General features: G+C 39.6%; 1 long non-coding RNA gene across 1 annotated transcript; it reads left to right on the forward strand.

Annotated features, from left to right (window-relative positions):
• Positions 1 to 214: 214 nt before the first annotated feature.
• LOC143174468 (uncharacterized) lies at positions 215 to 3,679 on the forward strand. Its single transcript, XR_012998436.1, has 4 exons — positions 215 to 1,736; positions 2,237 to 2,513; positions 2,809 to 2,954; positions 3,059 to 3,679. It is a non-coding gene; the product is annotated as an uncharacterized LOC143174468 (long non-coding RNA).
• Positions 3,680 to 7,853: the final 4,174 nt, after the last annotated feature.

Below are 7,853 nucleotides of genomic sequence, written 5' to 3' on the forward strand. Positions count from 1 at the left end.
GCAGTGTCAATGTCAGTCCTAGGGCGGCGAGGATGCGCGAGGCGGCCAAGGGACGGGGGTTGCAACGGTATTGCGTCATCCTGACGTCAGAGCAACCCCTTTACAACCGCCGCCCCGCGGACGGCCTCTTTGCCCTTGCAACGGGCGGCCACCCTCTAGCGCCCCCTTGCCCCCGACCCACGTTTCACGCCCCCAGTCGAGCGCCGACCGCTCCGCCGACACCGGCGAAACCGGGCCAGACCACGTTGCCCTTTTCCCTCGACCGGGAGCCAAGCTTCGCTCGTCTCGCTCGCTCGCTCACCCTCTTCGAACGCGCCTCTCCCTCTCGCGCCCCCTGTCGGTCGGCTTCTGTCGACGAGCCGGCCCAACCTGTTGATCTAGACGAGAATAAACTCGAACCCTCATTATGGAAAATACCGAGATCCCTGGAACGGCGAGTGCACCCCCCGATCGATGGACATCGAAGGAGGCAAGGGGGCGGCGGTCTGACCCGCGGCTTAAAGTGTTCGACCGAGACCAGCTAACGATTCAGCGGGAATCGCCACAGGTTCATCGCAGGGATTTGTTGGAATTTTGCACAATTGGTGGTGATCTTGCTTTAACCCCTTGCCATATGATTTCTTTTTGAACTGTGATCGATCTGACTACTTTGTTATTAATACTATATTGGAAATAAGAGAAACTTCCAGTCTTATTATAAGTCAACGTGTTCCCTAAGGTATGGTCATTGATAACAGACGAAGAATGCGTAATTTGCACTCAGACGAATTGAATAATCTTTATGTTTGTTAAAGTCTATTTGAAACCTTCACTTCGAGCCTGACACGATATTGTAAAGGGTTAACCCTCTACTGTTACGATTCTCTTCGAGAGTATGGTTGATTTGGCGTTAGCCCCTTTGCACTCGAGAATTAAGGGAATTGTACTTTAAGACTTAACAACGCTTGGTTTGATCTTCAATGGCGAAGTTTAGTTTTGTTGTTTGATTCGTATATCATTTGTATTTATGTTAGTTATGGAGTATACTTGTGCATTTTGATGAAAAGTAGGAAAGTGTGATTTATATTTGGTTCAATGATGAGATAGTTCGTTGTTTTAATATTCTTCCACTGGCAGATTCTTGAGAGCATTCTTTAGAAACTTATATAATTGGAAACGTAATTGAGAAGCATGATAGAAGGAGATTACGTATTCGTTAGTCGAATCTGGTAGATTGAATTGTGCCGGTATGGAAATAATACACGTAAGAATGGATTCAGACAAGGCAATTGGAAAATGGTGGAACTGTTCCAAACGTCTCGTTTCGGGGTTAAATTGATCCTGAACAGAGAGAACGTCGTGCCAGATTTCGAGCATAGCGATATGCCTTAGCCCAGTTTAAAACGGCACCATTGTCTTTCGGGAAAATACGGACACCGGCAATTGATTCTGCTCCGCGAGGGAAGCGACGCCATTGAAACGTTCTAATCGTATCTGCCCGAGGGAGGCTCCGATCAGCTATTCATTCGTCCAAGGTCGAACCTCGAGGAACACCGTGGAAACTCTTCCAATAATTGGCTTCGTGCACCGAATACAAAATAAAAACGCCTCCACCGGCGTCACCTTTAAATCGGCCTCGATCTTTATACTTTATTTACGGAATCTCGAAGGGTTGATCATTGCGCCTGCAAATTAGACGATCTGGCGCAATCCAGAGAAATTGTTACTCAATCCTACTACCGAGTTGTTCTAAGCTGGTACGCTAAATTAAGTCAATGATCGGTCGAATGGTTTCCATCTTTTTTTCTTTTGTAACGTATAAAGTAATTTGCTGGTTATACAAAGACATGAATACAGGACTGAAAACTAATCGCAATTACAGTACACTCGATAATATTTAATATTAACACGTTTAATGCCGCAGGATTTCATAGTGCAAAGTACACAAAATGGAAAGATTATAATATTAAATCATTTGTTTGAGTGGCATTATTATTGCACGTTGATCTAGTTGAATAATGCCGCGGTAACATTATTTTTAATATAGGAATATTTTCAAATAATCATCGTTTAATTCAGTGAAGTATATTAATTCTATTTGGTTGGTAGTCTCCGATGATCTCCATGGCATTCAACGTGTTAACTAGCACCTCTGCTATTTTGCGAATAATACAAATTAGATTTCAAGTTAACGTATTGTTACGTTGAACCCCGGCTCTTACACCTCTTTTACATTAAAAATGTTTATTACGCACAGGTGGAACCTTCGCCAGTGACGAGAAGATGAAAGGTAGGACGACGAAACTAGAAGATCGCAACAAGGACCCGGCAGAACTAGAGCCTAGCGTTTAAAGCGGACCCTACATCCTCAACGGCCACCGGAGCTTCTCTCGAGAAACAAAGAGCAACGGAAGAGCCCTGACATTGGGTACAAGCGCCTCAGAATCTCGAATTACCCTGGTCTACACGAATGGGTGCACCGCTTTCGGGTGGTCCATCGCCAAAGAAGAAGAACTCGAGAGAGTGGGGCGAAGGTAGGTCTGCGACCAACGAATAATCGAGCAGGCCGTAATTGATTACATATTTTACGGACCTGTAGCATCCGCAGACATGCGAGACTTAATTGATTAAAAAATTTCACTACAATTTTCAATCGTTTGATATTTATGTACATCGATTTCAATAAAAATTCGCAGTTTGTAAAATCTTTACGTTTGCATTCGAATTCACAATCTAACAATCAATAGCTCGTTCTAATGAGTTCGAATCCTCCAAACTAGGAGGATTCTTCAGTTGTTCTTAATCTTAACTTGAAACATATGCACACAGTGCGATCGTATCGAAGCCAACAGCGTCGAGCGAAATACAGATTGACCACATTACATTTTCTGGACGCCACCTGCCCAAGGATCCTGCCCGAGGATCTTGCTCGATTGAGGTCATTGCTCAGTTTCAAAAGACACGTGGTACATATGGTAGGATTTCAAAATGTGCAACCTTGATGCCCGTTTCATCATTACAATGCTATTAATCCTTCGCACCCGAAGATTTTAATATTGCATTTAAAATGTCTCCTCAGAGGTGGCAGTCGAGCGCAAAGGGTTACATTACAAGCGAAGTTTTCAACAAACCATAGAAAATCAGTCTTCAAAAATGTCTGTTGAAGTATGAATTCATTACAGTTAATATTGTCAAATTGCTAAGAATTTACCATTAATTCAGTATCAGTAAGTATGAAAATGGGCACCCGAGTGCTGATGTAAGGGTTAACAATATTCGCGAGCACGATGCAATAGGAATTCGCGTGGAAAAGTGGATCCGGTTGTCGAAAGAGATCGAGAGGAGGATCGAAGGACGGAAAGGCCAACGGAAGAAACGGAACGTCGAAACGACGGAAACAGGTAATTGGATTCACTCGAGGGAAAGAGCATTTCCCAAGCGGATGCGATGGCCAGCCGGATATTATTGCAGGGCAGATTAAGCGTTTCATTTTTAATAATTCTTATATTTGGTCAAGGCCTGGCACGGCTGTTGAGGGTCGCCTATATAACACGGCAGGAGCGTCAGCCAGGTAGGCGGCCAGGTGTTTTCAACGAACCGGGCGGCGTGCGCGCGGCGGCAACGCCGATTTTCTGGGTCGTCACGCCAGACGGACACCCCGAATCCTGTGTTTGGCACATGACTGTCGGGAACACATTTTACTGGCCCCGATGTAGGTCACACGCGCCTCGCCGCGCCGTTGACCTATCATCTACTGGTTTAATTGAAGCTATCAACTGATCTCTGGATTACGCCTCGAAAACACACACCTCAAATTGTCCTCTTTTACTTTTCTTTTCTCTGTTTCTTTTTTCCCTGGTTATTTTTCTTTTTTAGTTTTTCTCTTTTTCTTTTTCTTTTCTACTTTATTCTTTTTCTTTGCCTTCTTACTTCTCCTTTTTCTTTTTTCTATTCTATTCCTTGCTCTTTCTGACTTATTTTATTACGCAATTACAATATACGAGTATAATTACTGTATCCACCCACGTGCTTGTTATTGGTTTTTCATAAGAATCGTATGACTACACTTTCGAACTTCCTGCTGCGATTGAATGTTAAAATGAAATTTATAGTATAAAGGATATTTCGTTGAAATATTGTTACACAACTGCGTAATACGTATTTCTGCGTATTTATTCATTGAACGCACGGTAACACGATAAACAATATTCTGATCGCAGTTTAAACAATTTTGTGTTTACATTAAATGGATATAGAAAGTGCTTCGATTTTCTTGGTGACTAAAAATGTGGAGATATATTTAAATACGAGAAATTGTGATAATTGATTAGCAGATAATTTAGAATGAATAAATGAACAAGATTTCCCTCGAAATGGATCATATTTTTTTAATCAGCACGTAATTTTCAATTATATCATTCCGTAATTTTCTAGCGCAATGAAATCTGTATGGGAGATCATTTCCAGTTGAATATAGAAATTTAATCCCGCGCGAGGTAATTGAATCGCTCGTAATATTCTTCGGAATGCTTAACATATTCCACGATGAATATTTTATTGGATTGTCTGCATTAATCTAATCGGTATCCCCTATTAATTATTCACCTGCGAATTGAACGGCAAGAGTCACACGGGACATCGACACGAGAATCGACGCAGAATGTAACAATGGCCCCATTTCGTTCCAGTTGCTTTCCAACCTCACCACTTTTTGCTCGTTATTTTGATTTTTATTCGTTTATTTGAAATTTAACTCGCCACGTTCTTACGCTGACTTATGACCCATAAATGACTCATAACTTCACCCTAAAACCTTCAATTTCAAACAGCCATCGAATCCTTTATTTCTTCCCTTAACAAGCTTACTTCCCAGAAAAAATTGTTACTTAAAAACTGACTTTTACAGTTTTACCTATAACAAATCTATTAAACAACAGATGATTAATATAAAATAATAAATCTATATAAATAATATAAATGTCTACAGAGATCCACAGATATTCAAATCGATATTGACATTGATCTATAAATATTAAGATCCGCATAGATAATATAAAACAGTAAATCTATCAAATTTTACCTATTTGAGAATATCATGGAACACTTTCTCGACTTTCCCTTATTCCCGTATTTTATTCGCGTCTACTAACAAGTTCATCATTATTGCCACCGTCGCCGTCCATTGTTCCAGGAAATGAAATATTATTGCTTTCACCGGAGTTCTTCCTCGTTGCTTATTTTAGATAAGTTCAATCACTCCGGGAACACGGAACGCCGCAGAATGATTATCGAAGGCAGGATGGCCGTCGTTTGCAGCTGACAGATGATTTGTGGAAACGTATTTATATTGTTATGTAGGTCATAAGTCTAGCATTGGGTTATAACATCCGCAGCCGTGGACGAAAGAGCTCCAGGTCACTACGTGCTTCCCGTGTACACGTGCACAGACACACACATTGGTTGATACGTACGCGGATTATATACCGTGTGCGTATGTGCGAACGGCACACATGCCAGGGATGTACTATCAAACCTCAATCACTCGCGCGAACCGAGAAATCGAGCGTATTCCGTTGATTGAAATTTCTACCCGTAAATAATGGGACGACAATAGTTACTCCCGAATTAGACCATTCTCGTAATTTATTAGGCTCGTAAAACGAGCCGGGAATCGTGGCGTGGCCTTAATGAAATTTTTCTTACAACGGTAATATGTACCGGAAAAATTAATTCCTTTTGACACCAGAAGTACGGTATCTGTAAAATGACTGGTTTTAATTCTTAATTCCTTGTCGTGCGAAGTGCAATTTATTTTAATGTGATAGAGAATATATCTTAAACGGTAACAAATATAATAAACAGGAATGGAAACTAAATTTTGTTTATATTTTATCATTGTAGAACCTTTCAACTGTTAATATTCTTATTTTGCAATTGGTGATATTGTAAAAGTGTTATACATACGAAATTGTTTCGAACAAATTGAAGTTGTTTTGAAGAGAATTGGTGGTGGATGCCGGCAGAAACTTGAAAATATGTATCAGTATATATGTCGATCGTATTAAATACTTGGTAGCTCTAATGTTAATCAATTACGGTTTAAATCGTAAATTTATTAATACATTTAATTCAACGTTAAGGAAATTGAACAGCGAATATTGGTGTTTCTCGATAATTAAATGACGTTTGGTGACGTTTATCATTTTAGGTTTAAAGCAATGAGACTTGATTAAAGACAGAAATTGCTGCTGATTGGAATAAATTGTGATTTTTATCTAAAGATCTTGGATTGTAACACTGTTACTTTACGTTCTACGGTGTCCCTAAAGTAATGTACACAGTTATAAATAACGAAATGAAGAGAACAGCGATGTATAATTTTCTGAATTAATACGTTTAATAAAGAAACATCTGTAGACACTTAGTTGCAGCATTAAAACGAATACACGTCATGCTCGTTGCTTACGATGCTAAAGGCTGTAATAAATAATGCTTGCGCACGACCATTGATTATATCTATAATTTCTCATGAAAATTTCCCGAAATATTTACCCTTCGTGTACACATATTCTCGAGGCCCTCTTATTTTCCTAATTAATTGCATTTTGGGACCGTGCCCGCAAGTCCCACGTGTGATCATGCATTCATAAAAGATTGCATGTTTCTCAAACGCGAATATCATTAAAACTTAAACATTGAAACAAAATACAGAGGTGCACATGCCATGAAATTTATCGCCAGCAATATTTTAAAAACGCTCAGATTACTCGGAACTTAAGTTCCCATGACGTTCCAATCCAATTTCTTTTCGCTTCACACGAATCAAATAAAACTTTCTTAAAAACTCTGACCAGATAATAAACTACCATCATTTACAATAAACTTCAAAATTGAACAATTTCAAAACAAAAGAAATATTTATAAAAATTGACTTATTCATTACAAGGCAACTTTCTTGAAAAACATTCAACCAGAGTACATATCAAACATTAAAAATGCACAATTAAATAAATAAATATTAAGGATCTCGATGAAATATCTCGTAATTACAACTGTCCCGACATAAAGGTACTAAAATTCCGTTTATTATATTGCATCCCGTTATTTCTATAAATTATTAATCAAGAAGAGTACATATCTCCGTATCTTATCGGGAACGACGCTCTCAAATACAAATGCGGCCCCATTAATCGGCCTTTGCGGTTTGTTTTCGTCCATACAAGGGGTGATAAAAGTGGATTGATCATGACCGAGATCCCTTAAAAACGCAGGATGTCGGACACGAGTTTGATACTCATAAAAAGCATTTTATTCTGGCAGGTGTTGCGGGGCGACCGCTGTTGTCCGCGTCCCAACCACCTGCCCATTTTTTTTTATTGAATGTATTCCACGCGTTGTATTCACACTTCTGGGTCCCAGTTTACCCTCTCCATGGGAGGAGGCAGCCCTCCACGTGCCACGGGCCGGCTTGCTTTACCGTTGCCCGTTGCCGCGAATCGAACTTACAATCCCGCCGACCAGAATCCTCTAAATCAGTTGAGTCCAACACGCGGCTCTTGATAAATAATAGATATACAATTTACATTTGTAATATAAAATAATTAATACATGTTACACACTTTATCTAATTCCACCAGATTATATATTTTTAAGCAGGAGTTCGAACCTAAGTTTCAAATGTTTGAAATTCGAATTTGAAACTCTCGTTGCTTTACTGATTTAATTATTAATTATTTTCTGCTCCGCAATGATAAACTATAGAAGTTTCCAAATAGAAATTTGGCATTTAAGCTTCTACTACCGCTGTTGTCACCGTTGAATCGCATATGAAAATAAATTTGACTTTCGAACGATATTTGAAATTTCGTAGGCTT

The sequence above is a fragment of the Nomia melanderi genome, chromosome 4 (genome assembly GCF_051020985.1).
Source record: "Nomia melanderi isolate GNS246 chromosome 4, iyNomMela1, whole genome shotgun sequence".
In the NCBI taxonomy this organism is placed as follows: Eukaryota; Metazoa; Arthropoda; class Insecta; order Hymenoptera; family Halictidae; genus Nomia; species Nomia melanderi.